Here is a 20,711-nt window from a genome sequence, read left to right on the forward strand (position 1 = left end):
TTTACCTTCCCTTTTTCCCCTAAGAAGATGAGTAGAGGAAGAGAGCATACTTTGCTAAGTTTTGGGGGTGGGATCCCCATTCTGGACTCTTGGTTTTCTTTCAAATACAGACATAGAACGACAACAGGGACATTGTCTTAATTGAAGTGAAATGCACTAAAATCAGACTTGCTTCCTGGAGGCATTTCTCAGAGACCCTATGATGCCCAAAGCAAGAGTTTGGAGCTGAGCTTTATCATTTGGTGGGTACAGCCCCTCTTGGGAGTTACCTCTCCTTTCACCCGTGAACGCAGGAGGTTCTGGAAGAACAGTAAGAGCTTCCTAGGCTGTGACGAGCAGAGTTGAGAAAGCTTTGCTGTACATTGGACCTGCAGGCTGAAATACCAGAGGCCAGCTGAGGCCAAGCCCCTAGTCCTTCCTCCTCCTGGGGGCTGCAGTCTGCTGCTTGTTGTCTCACTCTGCTCTCACACTATTCCCTGCAGGAATCTCAGCCCCGTGGCCCCTCCAACTTTTGCCAGGGAGGCTTGCCAAGCTATCTTCATTCCCGAGTCTCATCACCCAGTTCTGTTCCCAGTTTTCAGTTCTCCCTGCCTCGTTCAAACCCCTTTCCACAGGTGGGACTTATGCTCTAGTCATCTTTGCTCCTTATACCCAATGCCACACCTCACCCTTAGTTTCTGAAATCTACACCAGCTTCGGATCTGGCCAGGTCTGTAGAGGCCTAGAGTTGGGTGCCTGCTTTGGGATTTGTTTGGTTCTCTCTGAAGCAAGATTACCTCTTCTGCCTACTGTTGTTGGCACTTCTGAGATCAATTTTCTTCACTCCCAAGATACCACTTTTTGACCCTCTACCCACAGCAGGTTATAAGAAAGGTGGCAAGCGTCATTTTAACCACTTAGATTACAGCAATGTCCACATAACCAGAGGCTAGTGAGGGAGCTGTTGATGTACTTAAAATGCCTCCACGCAGTGTTTGCTGCCCAGACGTGTCCAGTTAAAAACATTAACACTCCATTTTTATTTTACATGCAACTTCATATTGTTATCTGCAAGCCTACTTACTCTGTTACAAGTATGTCTCCAGAATAACAGGTGTTTTCTCATATTACTATAGGCATTGGAGCTTTTTATTACAAGTGGCTTGCCTTCATCCGTGTTCTGTCTTTGATTTCCTTAAAGTGAAAGTCTTTCAAAACAAGTCTTATGTCCTTGATTAGAATACATTTAGTGTGTCATTTTAAACAGAGCACTTTTTCCATATTTTAATAGAACAATCTCTGTGGTTTTGTTTTTTTAAAAATAGCAAAGCATTTAAAGATTTATCCAAGAGATGCATAGTTAAATTGCTTGGGAGAGCTGGGAGAGTACTTAAAGCTGTCCTTAGTACATTGATTTGAAGAATTTAGATCATGTTGGGGGAGACATCACAGTTAAGTTAGAGCTCTACCTTTCATTAGTCTTTTCAGGTAAAACATTTTTGGGGGTTAGATTTGGGGGTGGAATTCCAAATAAAGTGTTACCTATCGTGGGGTTTTTCTATTAATATGGACTTCAGGAATCAGGAAGAGCTATCAGGAGAAAGAATAGTCTGAAATGAGACTAAAATAATAAGTCTAGGTTAGCCAAAAAATAGTAGAAAGGAGAGTGTTTCAATCAGAATCAGAAAAGAAACAGCATGCACAAAGGCTCAGAAACACCAGAGAAAGAGGGATAGGGAAAAAGATAGAAAGGGAGGAATGGGGGCCAGAGATAGAATGAGACATTATCAAAACTCTTAGAAGTGCAGCCTTCAGAGCAGAGGACAAGGGAGGGAGGGGGTGGAGAGAGGCTTGTAGCAAAGGGGAGACAGGCAGGCAGACGCACAGAGCTAACTCATGAACCATGTCATGAGTATTATGTATTATGTACATAATATTGTACTATGAGAGCTTTAGCTCCTGAAGGCAGTGTGGAGATAAGAATTTTTTGAAGGGGAGACATGTGAGTAGACTACATTTTAAATTGCTAAGGCTATAGAGTGGAGGATGGATTGAAATGATGTAAAATTGGAGGAATGCCGTCCACCCATATTGCCTTGAGGAGTGTATGGGTCATGATAGGGGCAGCTCAACCTGGACACCTATCTGATAAAACTTCCAGATATAATACATATTATGATCTACTGGGCAAGGCTCTCTATCTTGGTGTATAGGTTATTTAATGTTGAGACACTGTTACGTTCATCTTTGTCCCTTAAATAGAATATCGAAAAATCGACATGTTGGTGTTGACTTGTTCTGACACATCTGCCTGGCATAGAGGAATTGGCTGGGTTTCAATAGGTCAGACTTTCCACTTGTTAATAAGGAGTTTCTTTGGTGAGAATGTTGCATAGAATAAAATTGTAAGTTACTCCTAGAAACTAGAAGAGAATGATGGGAAGTGGTGTTTTTATATTTTACAACTGTTGTGTGTGTGTGTGTGTGTTTTTCTTAAAACCTCTGGGTAATATCAATTGACAAGAGTCAAATAAATTAATTAAAAGGCACAGGCTGGTGCTCCTATCAACAAGTTTTTAGAAATGTGTTACCCTAAACTCTTATTCTCCAAATGTTACCCAGATTCTCAGCTCCAGGCCTGCCTGGTGATTTGGTACATGTTTTGTTTAGCATAGCAGGGCTATAAAAAATACAGTGCTCTGCTCCCAGTAAGCCCAGCAGTGAGGCCAAGACATTTTCTATAAAACTGTTTCTTGGGCCAAGAATCCTCCCCAGAGTGTTCTTTGGCCATTTACAAATTTCTTTACATGAGTTCATTACATATATACCCAGAAAGCAGTGATTCCAGATGTGCAGCTGAGTTCAGAGCTTTGGGTCCATGTTAACACAATTTACACTCCTCCTGTTAAGTCCCCAAGAGTGGTCGGCAACAGGAATGAAGCATCTATTATGACCCAGGTACAAATGTCATGGTCAAAGCAGTAAACAAAAAAGTCCCTTTTCAAGTTCTGAGAGTGAGGAGACAGACAAGAGATTCATAGGCCAAGGGTAAGATAGGAAAAAGCCAGATATAAATATTTTAGGCTTTGTGGGCCATACGGTTTCAGTCACAACTACTCAACCCTGTTGTGTTAGCACAAGTGCAGCCTTAGGCAATGTGTAATGAGTAAGCATGACTGTGTTCCAATAAAGTTTTATTTATAAAAGTAGAATGAGGGTCATATTTGTTTTATGGGCTATATTTTGGCGGCCCCTGACATAGGTCAATAAATAAATTAGCTGTTCTCATGTACTAGTAAGAAATGGACCAGAATAGGGTAATGTGGAAGAGATATATGGGGTGTAGCTGCTTTGGCTACAGTGGATGCAAGACCTCTTTGTGATTGCGTTAAATCAATGTCCAAGCGATTAAAGAGCAAGTTGTCAATATCATCTACTTTTCTTTCTCTTAAAAACATACGTGAAGGTAGTAAAGTTAAATTGCAGGTTACATATTTATAGGAGGTAGCGACTGTATAGAGCAGGTTGACATGTACATGGACTCAAAAATAACTGCACTGTTGTTGAAGAGAGTTTCAGGTATCTTCTTGTAATGCCCCAGCCTTCATTAATTCATACTTCCTTCGAATTTCCATGACATTTATTAACTGACGATACTCACATAGTATTGAGAAGAAGTGATATTGGTCAGTATGTCTTTTGTATATGCTGCCTTTTGTGTGTGCTGCCCAGAAGTGTATGGACCCTGTTTTATACTAGTTTCTATCCTAGTATAGAATAGGATAGAAATAGGTATCTATCCTATAGGTAGATAGCTATAGGTACCTATCCTATAGTGTGTTTTGGTGCCCTTACATTGTTGGCACACCATAACTGTGGGTTATCATTTCATGAGGATCAGAAAAGTTAAAAAAAAGAATGCAGCTAGAATTCCAGCAAGAAATGGCTCAGATTGACAATTTGCTTTCATAATGTATCAATGATGGTAAAATACTCACAGAAGAAAAAGGAGAGGTATACTTTGAATCTCAAGTGCGTCTCTGATAAGATCTGTAGGGTCAGTTGTTTTATGTGTAGTAGTTGTTAAATCCTAAGCCATAAAACAAATCAGAGAGTGTACGTTTATCAGTAATACAATGTGACATTTGGCTCACTTGGTTAAAGCATGTGGAGTAATCTGTTAGACAAGAGGCATCACTTCTTGTGTGTAAGGAGATGAATAGGAATCATGGCCTCATATCTCAAAGACCCAGTTGGAAAGGGACCCGAGGTTTAATCATACAAGTAAAATAAAATAAGACAAAATAAAAGCTGCCATAAGACAGAGCATGATTTCAACCACAGATTCAGTAATTCACTGGACAAAAATTTGCTGCATACCTACAATGAGCTGGGCACTGTTCTAGGTACTGATGAATTTAGAGACAGGTGGATCCATGTACATTGGAGTTACCTGGAAAACTTTCCAAGAGAAGGTGGAAATTCTCCAGTGTCTTGAGAAATAAATGTAATTTGAATGTGGCGAGACATTTTTTGGAGAATAATAGGGTAAGTGTGGTTGAAGAATAGGAAGAACTCAAGAGATGTTTGAATAGTGAGTGGGCCAGTTTAGCTGGAGATCATGTAGAGAGTTTAAGGAGAGGATAATGTGAGAAAGGTAGGTTGGGGGCAGCTGTGAAGGGCTTTGAATGTAAGCCAAAACTTTACATTTTAACCTGATGGCAACAGACAACAACTGGAGATGCTGATCAATAGCATGATAAAATGGAAGTTTAAGGCAATTAATCTGGGAGAGACATATATAGACTTATAGACAGGAGCAGGAAGAAACTAAAGGCAATGCAACTAATTAGGAGGCTATTCCAATTGTTCATAGGGTATGACTATTAATTAAAATGGTGGCAGAGAGAGTAGAAAGAAAAAGGATGGACAATGTAAATAGTAGTTTGAAAGTAGATTTGATTGGATATTAATAGAATAGAGGGAAAAGGCAAAGAAGAGGCTAGAATTTTGAAAATGAAGATTTTTTTAAGATACATTATTTTTTCCCAAAAAATTTAAGAGAAGAAACATTGATAGCTGAAAAGGGTCCCTGAGGTCAAGTGATTCTGCCATCAACTTGCTATATAACGTTGATCAAGTTATTTCAAATCTTTGTGAGTTATCTGTAATGAGAATTATGATAATATTCATTTTAAAGGACTGACCATTGTTTCACTCATTCACCAGATACTCTACGAAGTTTTTTCTACCTCCTGAAAATAGAGTAGTGAGTAAGGCAAGGTCACTGCCTTTAAGGAGTAACTTTCTAGAAGAGACAGATCCATTTTAAGTAAGCACATATAACAAAGCAATTTGGAGGTTGGTAAATGTTAGAAGGAAACATGTGATGTAACATAAAGCAGGAGGGGTTATTTTAGGAAAAGCTCTAAGGGATGGCCTCTCCTAGGAGGTGATATCGGAAGTGAGACTTAGATGTTGAGAAGGAGCCAGGCTTGAGAAATTCAGGGAAAACAGTTTAGAGGTGACAGGAGGAACAAGAGCAAAGCTTGGCTTATTTGAGAAGCAGGTAGCAAATTTTTTACCTTACGTTTGAACAATTCTGGGAAAATGGGGCCATTCTAGGAGCGCTATCTACGATGGTAGTGGTTGGCGGTTAGTCTGTGGGTGGACATTACAGCAGATTTAAAAGGGATACCTGCCCTCTAGTGTGCTCCATGGATCATTTTAATCCTTGTAATAAGCTTTCCCCAACTCTTCTCAGTACCATGGAGAAAAGGATGTATGCACACATTGGTTCAGTGAAATGCATTAATATTTTCTTACGTAGGAAACAAAAAATTCTGAGAGGCCAGATTCTGTCAAAGAAGAGAGTTCCATTTGTTTATTTATTTTTGCAAATGAGAAGGACTGGAAACAGAGGGAAACAAACAGTGTTCTGTTGAGGGATGACTTGCATGTTTCAGTTTGGTCTGTTCATTCTTTTATAAACTAGGGCAAAACAATGACCCCATTAAGTGTTATCTTTGCTTACTTCAGTGTTTTTCCTTTTGGGGGAAAAAATCAAACGCTAGAATCAGGAAATACTTTGATTGGTGTGGGTTTAAATTCTATCATATCCTCACCCACAAGAAAATTCTGAAAAACAGGCCCTAGAATTTTGTTATTTATGAACTGTAGTCATTTTTTTTCATTGTTCGGTCCATTCTCATAGTTTAGAAGGTGACAGAGAGACAAAAAGGAATAGAGTGAGAGGTTTTCGACCTTGACTCCCTCTGCACTTAATCTGGTGTCTCCCTTGTTCTGCTCTAACTATATTGACTTCTCCTCTTTCAACACACTATGTTGTTTCCTGCTCAAAGGCCTTTGGAAATACTGTTCCTTTTCCTGGAATGCACCTCCACTCGCTGCCCATTGCCTAACATCTCATTTTTAAGTTGTCACTCCTAATGTTTCATCCTCCAACAAACCTTCCTTCCACACATTGGGCCCCTGATAGATTAGGTTTCTCTGCTAAGAGGTACTGATCCTAAGCACCCTATAACTTCTTCTTCTTTCACTATTAAGGATCTTATGGGTGTGACTTGTGTTGGAGTTGCTCACTGATTCTCTCAGTACAACATACTCTCCGGTACTTGGTCTTGCATATGAAAGTTGCCTAATAAATATTTGTCAAATGTATTGCACTAAAATAAACAAATATTAAGGCATAACGCAGGATTTTTGAAAGTTGAGGGACTCTGGAAACAAAGCTGTGGAAAAGTAACATCATAAGTTGGCTGTGAGTGACAGAAACAAGAAAAACATCAGTGACTTAAAGAATATAGATGTTTATTTCTCCGTCATGAAAGTCCAGCACTGGTTTCATGACTCTGCTCCTCAAGGTTCTCAGAGACTCGGTGGCTCCAGCTCAACACTCTACCATCACTAGTGGTGGGTCTCAGACACATGGTCCAGGGTGGCTCTGTGTTCCAGGCAGAAACATGGAGGGAAGGATGAAGAAGGGACACTTAAGGAGAGTTCCTGATTCACTTGATTGTTCTGCTTACATCTCATTGGCTATAACTTAGATATGTGGCCATATCTACCTGCATGGGAGACTGGGAAAGTAGCCTTTATTCTAGTCAGGTGTGTGCCCAACTAAGATTTCTACTGCTCTGGAGGAAAGTACGAGGGTCTAGGGATCCACCGTGTCTTTCCCAGGAGGTCAGGGTACACATCACAGAGATCAGGCATATCTGAGTGACCACTTAGCAGATCATCCTGTGCCCTTGGATTTAAGGCTTTGATTCTATAATTTGTAACAAAAATTAAAGGCATAAGAGTTACTTATTACTGTTACTAAAATGATCTGTTCTTTTGAATAGTGGTTTTTGTTTTTGCTTTGTTATTTTGGGGGAGTCCATACAGGAGACTAACGATGAGGATGGTTGTAATAAGGAGTAGCGTGCTTTTCTCATGAAATGTATTGACTTGTAAGCAGTCTGATTCTAATTTAAAGTCAAAATTAAATTCAATCAGCCATAGAAGTCTTTAACTTTCGATAAGTATGGTAAAGGAGAGTAAGTGTGATTTAGAAATAAAGGAAAAAATAGTCACAGCATCTTATATGTATTTTATGCTTGACTATTTACCAAGCACTTTGAATTAAGGGCATATGACCTTATAACAAATAGCCCTCAAGGCTAGTGAGATTTATAGATGAGAACCTGAGAAATTAACAGACCGGAGTCGGACAATTTATAAGTGATGGAGTCGAGATGGAACCATGTTCATGTGATATTAAGTTCAAGTTCTTCTTCCTGTCCCCCAAAGCATGACAAAACCTGGTGAGTGAACATGTGGAAGTATGGACAAGAAAACATGCATCTCCTAAATGCCCTGTTGGTAAAGCCTGCAATAGAAGAGGAGAACATTACAATATTTATATGGGTAGCTGATATTCTTCAATCCTGGTTCTTAAAGAAGTTTCATACGGAACCTTCAATGGCCAGAGCTTTTAACTACTTAATTACTGTAGCAAGCAGTGCACGGTGGCAGGGCATACTGTCCTTTGACAAACAAGGGACAGCACACACACACACACACACTAAAGACATGCTGTGGTCTACACTCTGGTTTCACTAAGCAACCAAGAGCCGATTTCTCTGTATTCTGACTTATTCTCTGAGCTAGGGAGGTCTCGCACAAGGCCTTTCAGAGCTAGACTTTATGGAGAGCCATATGAAATGAAATTCAAGGGTATTATGGCTGTTCTCACAGGATAGCTATTTCCCGACACGTGTCCCCGCCTCTGCTGTTGTAGCAGGTCATGTCTGAGTGCAGCTGCCACTGGCCTGATTCAGAATTTTTCACTCACACCTTTAATTAAAATTTCTAGCAAGCCCCATCTATCATTTCTCTTTTGTAATTTTTCTCCCTCAGAGGGAAAAGCTCTTGCAGATTTATAGTGCTTTTGTTGCTACAGGAAGAGATTTGTAACCCTTTAGCAACTCATAGATTTTCATTGGTAACCTTAATGGAAACCAAATCACAATGCTGGTCTGTGCTTTTCGCCAAAAATGTGTGAGTAAACTCCTTGAGGTTTATAATTTAATTCAGTGTAATACAAAGTCCAAAAGTGTAAAATCAGCAGGAATTATTTTTAATATTTTGTAACAAAGTAGTTCTCAACTTGAGATGTCTAGACTCCCTCTGTCTGGTACTTACAGAAATGGGGCTTCATAGGCTAATTTTAGTATCTCAAAAAGCAAAATGGAACTTGTACCTTCATCAAAGGCGAGGGTGCATGAGCTCACCAAAACATTAGGCTTTAGGTCAAATCAGTATAATAATCGTTTCTTTATACTAATCAATGGATGTTCTACATAGCATTTTTGTTTGCTTTTGATTAGTTTAAATGGGGACTAAGTTATTTCTTAATGAATAATTTTTGCAGACAAATTCTCTCAGCATGATATGTAAAAAGAATGCAGATTTTAGAATAAAATATAAGATGGAGACCTGATACTGTTTGGTCACTTTGAGTGAATCATGCAACTACTGTGAGAATGAATTTTCTCAACTATGCAAAGGGGATTAGTGATATCTATGACAGAGTCATTGTGGGAGCTAGAGAGGAAAGCTAGCCCAGCGACGGGCACATAGTAGTCACTTCATTAAAGGATGGTTATCATCACCATCATCGTCATCCTCAAAGTTATTTCATTCCATCAACACATGGAGGTTTAAAAGAAAATTAAAGTAAATCACTTCCTTAGTTGAGAACCTATTGGGTAGCACTGTTTGAAGACCCAACAAAGATAAGACTCAGCTGAGGTGGGCAAAGCCAGCTTGAGCAAATCATGCTGTTGTTAAAGGACTCCTGGTCACCATCTGTGAAAAGGAAAGTATCGGATGCTGATCTGTAAGGTACTTTGTAGCTTAGGTAGTTTATACTCCTCACCCCCCAACCAAGACTTCCCCTCCCCAGCTCTGCCTTATGTGGACAGTGATTTCTTGCAGGTCACTGCTCGTCAATGAGCCTAAGTTTCCTTTTCTACAAAATGGATATAGAAACATGTGGCTTCTGGATTTGTTGCATATTAAGAACCTGGCATATATATAGTAGAAATTGCTTGAACTGTAAGTGGCGGCTGATCGCTCTAAGGAGTCCACTCAGCCCTTCTCACAACCAAGGTTTCCTAAGCTCTTCACCTTCCTGGCCATCCTTTCTGGGTGCACTTGAAGCGGACTCTATCCTTCCCCCACTATGCCTGGGAATCAGACCCAGTCCTGCACACATGTTCTCAGAAGGGGTCTAGGTCCTCTGCCTACCTTCGATCTCCACTCTCCTGTAAGGGCATTTAACCTTCATTTCTGAGACAGCTCTCTTGACACTATTTCTCAACTGGTTGTTGCCTCTAACTGTGAGGTCTGAGATCATGGGTTAGAGTCATTGGCAGACCATATTCCATTGTCTGGCCTGGCCACAGAAGGCTCCAGTAAACCTGAGACAGGCAAAAGCCTGTGGTTAAACTGCAAGGACGTCCTTCCTCTTGGAGAACAAAAAGGGCAGGGGGAATAGAAAAAACTCTAAAATTCTTCTGTCACGCTCTAAATGCTTCATCTTCAGAATTCTGAATGACAAGGACAGCTTGTTTGGCCCGCGAGAGTCGTGGCTGTTTTATCATCTAAACCCAACCTAGTCTGTGTATCACAGACTCACACTGCACAACATCCTTGCTGATGGAAAAAAAAAAGCCAAACAACCCACACACTCGGAAAGTACATCCTTGCAGGCTGGGTGGACAAAGAAGGTCAGTGACATAAGGCATCTAGTGCCCTCCCACCCCCTCTTTTTCTATTAATCCTGGGTGGGTGGGTAGTCTGTCCTCTCTCACACACTCACTTAGTCTCTCTGATTCACTCTGACATAGTATTCTCATTGGAAACTGTTCTTCCTTGCTCCTGACACGTTCCTACTGTATCAGAGCTGCCAGATGGCAGCTGCTTAATATTTGAGAACAATATTACATACAGAACAGAACAGTATTCGTGCTGATTAAAGAACTTTGCTGGTGTCTTAGGAACCAGGGAATGCCCCAGTCACCTCCCCACAGCTGTGCCTTGACACTTTGTATGGATTACAAGGTTCTTTGGGAACTCTGCTAAGTGTGTCTCCACCTTTACTTTTTGTTACTACATTGCAACACTTGGAGTTTTTGCTCTGAGCTCTCAGCCATTCAAAGTACTGGATATTATGCCACCTTCACTGGAAGGGTTGTTAGCTTCCTGAGCACCACTCTTCAGAATGATGTGCCTATTGGAATATAAATGACAAAACAAAGCAACAAACAATTGACATAGACGGTTTTATTTTATGTGGGAATTGGCATGATAATTCTGAAAGATATCAACATGTTAGCACATCCAGGAATTGCTTTCATGCTGATACTATGAGTTATATGTAGTGATTTGAATGGATTCTGAACACAAATGAGTACAACACATAGGAGTCAGGCTTCTTGAAAAAGTCCTGTAGAATGACTTAGTTTTTTCATGGGGAGGTTTGGTTAAAATCCAACGGAAACCAACAACAAAAAAACCCCCACCCTCTCGTCTTCCCAAAGGCAAGCCACTTTTCTTGTGCCACCTCAGAATAGTTTAAAATGTTCCTAATTATATCTCATAGTTATGTTAAAACAATCACAAAGCTTTTCAGACCTTCCTTCATTTCTAAATTCAGATCTACGTTTACCTCAGTTGAGTTTAAAAAAATGGGAAAAGGAGAACTTTATCTGAGCTGTCAACATCGATTTGTATTTTTTAAGCAACTGGGTAGATAGAAGTACTGGTAGAGATAACTAAGTAGCCTTGTGGTGGGTTTTTGAAGATTAACTAATGAGACCAGCAAGGGATCTCATCAATTAATAAGTCACTGTCAGTCCGTTTATCCACTTACCCACACAGCAAAATGTTGTCACTTGTTCATTATGTGCAAGGATCTGTGTTCAATAATAGTAATTTAGAGTTAGTATTAATGATAAATCACATCTCGAGATGTATCTTGGACATTCTGCTGAAGTTCTAGAAGATAATCAGTGATGTAGGACAGAAATGATTCTAATTGTATCTACCACGAACTTCTATGAATGTTGTTGGCCTTGCATGGAAATGCTGTTTATGGAAATAGACAAGAATAGGTTCCTGCCTCTGTCACTGAAGTCACAAAATTGACCACAAATGGAATAGAACACAATTGAGTGGGACATTAGCAGTGTTGGTGGGCTGCAAACTTGTGTCTCCTTCAGTGGCAAACATCACCTTCATAACCTTCTCCACAGCTATTTGTCATTTTCAGTTCTGTCTTTGAGGACTTACCAAAAAGTGAGAAAATGCTTCTCAAACTACTCAAAATTTGACTCTCATAGTCACTACCCTATGGATTCTCAGTAATAGTTGTGTATTAGAATCACCTGGAGACCTTTAAGAAAAATACCCTTCATGAGAAATTCTGATTTAATTAGTCCAGGGTGAGCCTGGTCATCTGCATTTTAACATGCATCCTAGTAATTTCCTTCATTTTCCCATATGAATTATTTTTCTTTAATGCCATGAAATGGGCACAAGCTGTTATTACAACTGATACATTTGTAGCACTTAACTTTGGTGAGGAAGAATAGAAATTAAGACAAGATCCCTGACCTCAAAATGCTTGCAGACTTTGGGCTCTCTGAAATGTGTAACATGAATCCCACTTCTGTAGTTCATTATGCTGTGTTACCCTGGCCAAGTTGTTTGATCCCTCTGATCCTTGGAAATTAAACTACAAAAGGAAAAAACTAATACTTTCCCCATAAGATTGTTAAAATTATCAAGTGAGATAAAATGCTCAACAGAGAGTGACAGATATTATTGGATTCTGTTCACCAGCATTATTATTATAAATGGCATATGTATAATTTATATAATTACATACAATATATGCAATTTATGTTCATATAATATGAATAATTGTATGTCTACATACCCACATACGCACTACATATTTGTCACAGAGAGACAAATATCCGAGAATAAAAGATTTATTTAGAAAACAAAAGCAGCTTAATAATTTTAAGTCCAATAAAAAAATACAAGACAATGGTGAGAAATGTTGGGGAAAAGCATGTTTACTTCTTTTGTTCCAAGAGAATTTAAGCAATGCAGCACTAAATTTTTCTTCAGGGATGAACCCACGCTCTTATGTGCTGCTTCCCCCTAGTGCCTAGATTCAACAACTGCAATTTTGTTACGCGTTCCTTTCTTTGACAGGTTTTTCAAGGTTGTAAAACAGCTTGGTACCTTGTTAATTATTTTGAAACAGATGTTAAATAACGTTGAGATGTGTCTGTGGGAATTTATTTGTTCCCCTTCCCTTTTTAAGTATGTAATAGCTGATAGCTTCAGGCCCAAGCAGAATGGGTTACTGGCTCCTTGCCGGTCATGTGGTTTGTCTGCCTTTAAGGCAAGACAAGGTGTATCTACAAAGTGTCAAGGTGTATCTACAAAGTGAAATGGTGTACATTTCCTCCTCAGCTCTGCATTTTAGCAAGGCACTGCTGACCTACAAGAAAAAGGAATGTCCCCACCACTTTTCCTCTATTATCACTCTTATTATTCCTATAGGAAAGTGTTATTTTGTGAGAGTCTTGCATGTTATTTAATCTGATGAGAATTTTTTTTTTTACAGGAGTGGTTTAAATATGATTTTAATCTAACTTCATATGAACAGTCATATGATAATAGAACAAGATTTCTCAACTTTGGCACAATTGACCTAGTGAACCAGACAGTTCCTTTTTTTTTTTTTTAGTGACATATTCTGATTGATTTTATTTATTTTTATTTTTGGCTGCATTGGGTCTTCGTTGCTGTGCGTGGGCTTTCTCTAGTTGGGGCGAGTGGGGGATACTCTTCGTTGCGGTGTGCGGGCTTCTTATTGCGGTGGCTTCTCTTGTTGCAGAGCACAGGCTCTAGGTGCACAGGCTCAGTAGTTGTGGCTCTCAGGCTCAGTAGTTGTGGCTCGCGGGCTCTAGAGTGCAGGCTCAGTAGTTGTGGTGCACTGGCTTAGTTGCTCCGCGGCATGTGGGATCTTCCTGGACCAGAGCTTGAACCTGTGTCCCCTGCACTGGCAGATGGATTCTTAACCACTGCGCAACCAGAGAAGCCCCCAGACAGTTTCTTGTCGTGAGGGGCTGTCCTGTGCATTGTAGGAGGTTTGGAAGCATCTGTGACCTCTGCCCACTAGATGCCACTAGTGGGAGATGCAACTCCCCCTTCTAGCTGTGAAAACCAAATACTTCTCCAGAAATTACCTAATGTCTCCTGGGTTGAGAAACACAAATGTGACAGCATGTTATGGTAATTACATATGAACAGGTGATTTTTATACTTTTTAGTTAAGTCTAGTTGGAAACAGATTGTATGATGCCTGGTGCATTGTCAGAAAATTCAGTCAATCTATTCATTGATTTATTCACTCACTCACTCATATATTCAAGAAAGGCAGTATCATATACTAATAAGTGGTCTGAGTTTGAATCCAGCTCTGCCACTTACTAAATTTTGTGATTAAACAACTTGACATCTCTAGGTTCCATTTTCTTCAACTCTAAACTGGAGAGAGTAGTTATATCTACTTCATAAAAGTAGTATGAAAATAAATGAGATGTTGTCTTTAAAGTCCTTAACACAGCATCTACTAATTAGTAATTGCTCAATAATTGTTGGTTATTGTTTCACACATATTTTTAGTAAATGCTCTGTGCCAGGGATGATGCCAGTCACTAGAGAGATAATGCTGGTTAACCTATTTTTCCAAAATAGATTAACGTTGTGGTGGAGAACGAAATTAAATAAAGATTTACATAATTATTTTGATTGCTATTGTGATAGATGAAGGAGAAGAACATGGCCCTATTAGGTGTCATTTTACTGGGAACGATACTAACATGACAGAGATGCTTTTAGAGAATCAACTGCTAGTCAATAATCAATCAGCTGAAGTAGAGAAAAATCCTACTTCCTGGAGCCGTATCATGACCCCTAGACTAAAAAACCTATACCACCTTATACACTCTGAAATTAATTAGCAGAAAAGATATATGTTTTACCTCTGAAATATGTTTTACCTATGTTTGTAACTCAGTTTTATGCTGAGTTATAAAATAAGAGTTCAGAGTGAAGGTTTATTATAACACATTAATTATGACAAAGTTTCTTCTAACTTGGCATGATATACAAGCATGGACCTCAGAACCTGTCCTGGAAGTTGCTCTAAAGGGATGAAATGTTTGGCAAGGCGGTTTGCCTTCTGTGTCTAACTTTTCTCTGCTGTCAAATAGGGAATGTATACCCTCCCCATTTCATCTACCTTACATCATGTCATGATTCCCACCTGGGAATCCAGGGTGCATTCTGGGAAGAAGATAACATCAATCCTGGGGGGTGAGGGAATGAGGTAATTGGGACACTATGAAAAATATTCTATCAGGCACAGCCCGCTGGCCCAGGCCACCATCTTTAGCCCGGACTGCTGCAACAGTCTCCAAGCTGGCCTACTACATCTACTCCGTCCTCCTTTCTATGTAGTCATCACAGTGCCGCTAGAGAGTGCTTGTAAAAATGCAAACACATTATTTCCCCCCTCAGAGTCTGTAGAAGGCTTTCCGCTGAAGTTGGAGACCAGAAGCCTTAAATGGCTCTACAGGGCTCCTGCCTGGTTCTTGAGGCTGGTATGATGACACTATTCCCTTTGTTTTCTGCAATGTCATCGCCACATACACTCTGTAGCATCTTCAGTGAGTCGAGTGCCCCACATCGGGGACCAAGTTGATTCCTATGTCTGGAATGTTCTCTGTCTACTACTACCCATAACTTCCTTTGACAGATTAGCATATACACCTTTTTTACGGTTCAGCACAAAAGGTTCATCTTCCAGGCAGCCTTCTTAGACTTCCCAACACTGTTAGTTTTCCTTTGGATGTATTTGGATTGCACTTGATTACATGTAACAAAAGAAATGCATTGATGGTGCCTTAAACTTCATAGACAGTGAAGTTCAGAGATCACCGCTGCTGCTTCTTCACCAACACGGTATCCCACTAAGGACATGGGCTTTTTACATCTTCTGCTCTGCTGCCCTGAATGTATTGGCTTCCATGTTCATGTTTCTTCCCTGTGGTTGTAAGATGGCTGGGGCCAGTGGTTCTGAGTTTAAGACAGGAGGAAGGTGGAAGAAGTGGTACTGGTAATGACTTCCTTCTGGAGATCTTCTCATCCCTTGTTGGCTAGTAGAGTTATATAGTCACCCCCACCGCAAGGAAAGCTGAGAAAGTGGGTGTCTTGATTTCTCAGTCTCTAGCAAAGAAGCAAAAAGAAAGAAAGAGATTGGGAATGGCTGCTGAGTCTGTTAACCTAAATTGACTTTCAAAACATGATTTTCGATCCCTTAGCCCCCTGGAATGATCCTTGATGGCACTCATATTTACCTTTATTGGTTCAATGTCTGTTTCCTCAGTAGACTCTAAGCTTCATGAAGGCAAGGATGTATTGGATTTATTCTATATGCTTTCTGTAGTGGTTAATATATTATCTGCCACCTAGTAGTTGCTTAATAAATATCTTTGGAAAGAAAGAATAAAGAGTGCAAAGGACCTAGTTGGCAATGCGGAAGATAAAATGTTGAGTGAGACTCGGTGCTCACAGTAAGCATTTTACAAGAGATAAGGCAAATAAACAAGTCATTATAATTAAAAAAAAAAATTTCAAGAGGGCAATTCAAAGGAGGGACAAATGGTATGTGATTTGGAGATAGGAAAGTATGAAAGCCATGAAAGCATCCAGATAAGAAGTAGATTGGGGATGACTTTCTATATGTCATCAGGGAGAACGTATCCTATTCAAAGAAAATGACAGTATTCAGGAAACAGTGAGTGATATAGTTTGGCTAATGTCTACGTAAGGTAGGTATATATGGGGAAGAAAGCTGAAGAGTTGAGTTCAGGCCATATTTTAAGAACCTGGAATATACGTATCAAAGATTTCTCAGTACACAGTAAGTTCAGTCCCATAGCAGTGTGTACGGTGGCCCTGAGAAGAAGGGCAGAGAAACTGAAAGCAATTATTGTTTGTTCAAGAAAGAGAACAAAAATCTGATAATGGCTGATGGAAGTAAGAAAGTATGGAACTGATTTGATAGATATCAGAAATTAAAGCCTATTGAGCTTGGCAATGTCTTAACTTCTTAGCGTGGGCTGGCTTATCAGCTATCTGTCTTGTTTTGAGTCTGTACTGCTCATCCCCTGTCCAAAGCCATGTTCTCTGAGACATTCCCCAAAGCTTCCTTTACTCCTCACTGAGGTTTCTTCTAGCTCATTCCCAAGAATAAACCCTTTCAAATCCTGAAATCCCGTGACCTCCTGGTGTCCTAACCCCAGACTAGAAGAGATTTCAAGATTAGGAGTTGAAACATAATGCTCATAATTTTATGTTGTCTCTTATAAATCAAAATAAAGGTCCAAGGATGGAAGAGATAACTTATGAAGTTACTCGAAGGTGAGAAGGCACCAGAAAGATCAGTCAAGTTGTCCCTTTCTCTCCACCTCGATCCAAGTCTCAGTCATTTCACCTCTTTCCTAAATACTGTAACAACCTCTTATCCAATCTCTCCTCCTTCAAGCTTTGACTTTTCTGTGGATCTGCTGGAGATCTTTGAGCAATAAAAATCTTGCAATGCCAATCCCTTGCTTTAAACCCATGAGTGGCCCTCCCTGTCCCATGTGTACAGAATTCAAGGTCATCTTATTCTTTTTTTAATTTAATTTTATTAATTTTTTATACAGCAGGTTCTCATTAGTTATGTATTTTATACATATTAGGGTATACCTGTCGATCCCAATCTCCCAATTCATCCCACCACCACCACCACCACCCACCACTTCCCCCCTTGGTGTCCATACGTTTGTCCTCTACATCTGTGTCTCTATTTCTGCCCAGCAAACCAGTTCATCTGTACCATTTTTCTAGGTTCCACATATATGCATTAATATACGATATTTGTTTTTCTCTTTCTAACTTACTTCACTCTGTATGACAGTCTCTAGGTCCATCCACGTCTCTACAAATGACCCAATTTCGTTCCTTTTTATGGCTGAGTAATATTCTATTGTGTATATGTACCACATCTTCTTTATCCATTCGTCTGTCAATGGGCATGTAGGTTGCTTCCATGAGGGTCATCTTATTCTTGATCACTCTTTACCTCACTAGCTGCATCTCCTAACAGTCTCTCCTCATCCCTCTCACATTTTAGCCATGGTAGCAGTGAACTACTCGGTGTTATTTTCAGATTGTGTTGCTTTATATTTCTGTCCCTCTGCATGTGCTTTTCCCCCAACCCGGGATGCCCTTCTAGCCCTTCTTTATCCAGTGAAATCCTACTTCTCTTTGAGACTCAGATCATTTCCTCCAAGAAATAGTCTCAAGAACTCTTGCCCCTCAAGACTAAGGTGAAGGTATCTCTAAGATTCTTTCATAACATCCTTTGCAAACCTTTATCAGCATAAGCTTGACAAAGCTATGTGGGAGATAATTTAAATTATGTTAGAATAAAAGGATCAAATAGGCTCAAAATGGAAAGAAAAAATAGATAAGTCAGGCAGGATTAAATACCCTCCTGAAGACCTCTTAGGATATGGGAGAGACAGGGAAGAAAGGGTGGTAGACTTGAGAGTTAAGAATGAATAGATGGGGAATGTGCTGAGACTGGTGAATGGAGTTTTATGAAATTGCACAAAGAGCTTGTAAAGGTATAGAGGGCAGGGAGAGCTCTCTAAATGGAAAATTAGGCAAAGCGCAGAGAGGAGGGCATTAGGTGAAGATGTCACACTTCAAAGACCACTGCCAGGCTGATGTAGATGGAAAGTACATCTCAGCTTGTAGGCCTCAGTGCTGAAGTCTTCAAGATCTCAGACAGTCATGCTTTTAATAGCTACTTAATGGGCAAAATATGGAGTATCCATTTCTGAAGGCCACTGATGTGACTTTAACATTAATTACAAAATTTTGGGTCTTGATCTTGCAACATAAGCTGGTTAGATGCTAGGGGGCATGAATCACAAAGTGACAGAAAAGAACTTTGAGTGGCCTTAAAAGTTATTAGAACAAACAAAAGAGGACATTTAAGACTGAAAAAGGAAAGAGCAGAATCAGAGCGACTTACATCATTGGTGGCTTTCCCTCTTGTAGACCTACACTGCAGATAAGGGGATGGCCTCAAGCTGTCTACAGTGGTGACATTTTTATTAGCAAGCTAAGGACAGAGTCTGCATCTGAGGCCCTTATATTAACACACACATTACCAGAGGCTTAGCTGAATTGGAAACAAAGCACTAGGAAGTACAGACTAGATTTGTCACTGAGGAGTGGGCATTGTTGCTCCTTCAACATCATAATTTGACTTGGAATAAAAAGACACAGGAAAGTGTTTATCAGAAAAACCACGATTTCTCATTGACATGAAGAGGTATAGCTGTGCAGGTAGGTTCCTGAAATATGTGAGGACACTTGTGTAAACAGAAACATGTCATCATGTGCAGTGGGTTGTTGAGGAGAGAAAATGGAGTGGAACCCACATGACTGAGAAATGGTTCTGTGGATTTTGTGATGAGAAAATTCACATTATTTAAGGCAGATGGACTAAACCAGGAAGAAAGTCTTCCATTGCTCCAGCCAGGCCCTAGTTAGACAAACAACATCCCTCTAACAATAGTTGAAGGAAGAAAAGACATGGTAATGGGGATGGATGTGTATATATTTATATCAGCTGGGATAAATTTATAAAAATTATTGCTATAACTTTTATTGCTATAACATACCTGTACACACACCTCTCACACACACACAAGCATGCATGTATGAAAGACTTTAAAAAAGCATGAGTAAAATTACAGAAATGAGAGAATAGAAATATAAAATTATGGAAACATAGAAAAGATATAAAAAAAGATAAAAATTTAAAAAAAGATATTAAAAAAAAAAGAAAAGATAGACTGCTGAAAACTTTCACGGAAAGTTTGACAGACAAAGAGATACCTGAATTCTTGGAGGCAAAAGTGAATTTAAGAGCAAAGAAAATCAATATGCGAGCTTTGGAAGTTCTTGTCTGAAAATGGTGAATTTGAGCTGTTTCAGGTGATCGTTTCCTAGGGTATTAGTTAGGTGTGGCTTTTATCAAGAGAGTGTGTGTCATCCTCCCTATGGGAACCTCTGGGTGGCCCCATGGAACAGTAGGCTCATTTATAAGTGAACATATGACCAGTCCCTGAAGCAAGGGTGGGTAGACACAGTCAGTGATGAATTGTTTAATTGTTCTGCACTTGGTCTTTAGGAAGACTGAATAATTTGAAAGTGAGCTCCAAACTTCACCTCCTCATATTGGAAAATGAAGGCTGGAAATAGAGTATTCAATAAAGAAAGATTTTTGAGTTCAGAATAGTACAATCTATTTAAAAGATGTAGCAAAGAGTAACTGTGTGGAAGATAAAGATTTTTTTTTAAAGCCATATGCAAAAGTAATATTTTTACGTATATATTGGTAAGTGAGATTGGTGTATATTCTTCTTCTATGCTCTTGAACTGTTTTAATAGCATGAAAAACTGAAAGGAAAAGCAATACTTTTGTGCCTCAGAGAAGGTTTTTGGAGACAATAAGGTTTACAAGGAAAGCAGTGACTGGCATTTAATTAGCATGGAGGGAGAAATAGGTAGAACCAGGAAGCGTGATCTTGGAAGGAAAGTTTCTGGAAAAGAAATGCTAAGCTTTAATTGTAGACTTATAATTGTTCAAGAGTCAGAAAGGAGAGGATAAGACAAACTATAAGGAAACATGCAAGTAGCAAAGCTTTGCCCTCCTAAGTTCATGTAGCCATCTTATCTGAGGAAATTGTGATGTTTTTGTTTAATGTTGGGAGAAATCCAAATATGTATAATATGAAAATAACTTTTAAAGTAACATTAGAGGATCAAATGAAATGGTGGTATAAAGGATTTTGTAAACCAAAAAGTGTTAATAAAATGTTAGTAAACATTTGAGATTAGGTAGCCAGGTTGGAACTCAGGTCTGAATACTCTTCCATTATCTACTATTCCTGAAGTATGTCAAAGAGGAAAAAAGAAAAAAAAAAAAAAAAGAGGAAAAAAGATTCATC

At 39.4% G+C, this 20,711-nt stretch overlaps 1 protein-coding gene across 8 annotated transcripts in view; it reads left to right on the forward strand.

Moving 5' to 3' along the window:
* Positions 1 to 20,711, forward strand: part of GAS2 (growth arrest specific 2) — a 154,695-nt gene that overhangs the window by 118,800 nt on the left and 15,184 nt on the right. The gene's annotated exons all lie outside the window — the stretch shown is intronic.

Source organism: Phocoena sinus, chromosome 8 (assembly GCF_008692025.1).
Source record: "Phocoena sinus isolate mPhoSin1 chromosome 8, mPhoSin1.pri, whole genome shotgun sequence".
In the NCBI taxonomy this organism is placed as follows: Eukaryota; Metazoa; Chordata; class Mammalia; order Artiodactyla; family Phocoenidae; genus Phocoena; species Phocoena sinus.